Genomic DNA, 1,240 nt, shown 5'->3' on the forward strand with positions numbered 1-1,240 from the left:
GAATAAAAATAGACCCTTATAATAATTTGTAAATGTATTATTAATTTCTTCTATGAAAGCAGATTTATTGTTAAACTAATGACACAAGTTTCTGGGTGCCTCCTTTGCACAAATCTTTCTAAGACTTGGAAGGAGCCCTACACATGTGCACTGAAGGTCACATTTGCAAAACTTGCAACAATAACCAAAAACAGATTTGTTCCAAGTACAATCAGTTAAGACTGTTTTTTCTTTCCATTTTTATTTTATCTCTGTCTTAGTCCACCTTAGTTCCTATAGCAAAAGTGCCATTAAACACAGTCACACACACACATTTATTTCTCAGTTCTGGAGGCTGCAAAGTCCAAGATCAAGGCTCTAGCAGATTTGGTGTCTGCTGAGGGCTTGCTTCCTCACAGACAGCTATCTTCTTATCTCAAATGGTGAAAAGGTGGAAATATCTCTCTGGGGTATCTTTTATAAGGGCACCTGTAAGGTTAATTTTAGGTGTCAATTTGACTAGATTAAGGAATACCTAGATCACTGGTAAAGCATTATTTCCAGGTATGTCTATGAAGGCAAATTCTGTCTATCTCTTTTGGAGTTAAGACACCCATCTTCTTCTACCCTTAAACATCAGAACTCCAGGTTTGCTGGTCTTTGGACTCTGGAAATTATACCAGCAGCCCCCAGGTCCTCAAGACTTTGGCTGCAGACTGAGAGTTACACCATCTGCTCCCCCAGTTTTCAGGCTTCAGTACTTGGACTGAGCCAGACCACAGATTTCCCTGACTCTTGAGCATGTAGACAGCCTATCACGGGACTTCTCAACCTCCATAATCACATGAGACAATTGCCCTAATAAACTCCCTCTCATCTTTCTATAGAGATATAGATCTTTTATATATCCGATTGGCTCTGTTTCTCTGGAGAACCCTAACATAGGCACTAATCCCATTCATGAGGGCCCCACCTTCATGGTCTAAGCACATCCCAAAGGCTCCATCTCCTAAAACACCACCTTGGCTGTTAGGATTTCAACACATGAATTATTGGGTTGGGGGATGGTGAATAAACATTAAGTATATTGAACTCTCTGACACATTCTCCTCATATCAGATGGCAAACTTATCAGGTGATTGAGTGGTCATAGGCATTTTGGAAATCTGACCACAGGGAATTTGAATTGAGGGTCCATTTAGCTTAGGATTAATGGAACATATTTATGTAGTTCACAGTCACTTCCAAGTATAAGTTACTA

The sequence above is a fragment of the Hylobates moloch genome, unplaced genomic scaffold, assembly GCF_009828535.3.
Source record: "Hylobates moloch isolate HMO894 unplaced genomic scaffold, HMol_V3 SCAFFOLD_5, whole genome shotgun sequence".
NCBI classification, from domain to species: Eukaryota; Metazoa; Chordata; class Mammalia; order Primates; family Hylobatidae; genus Hylobates; species Hylobates moloch.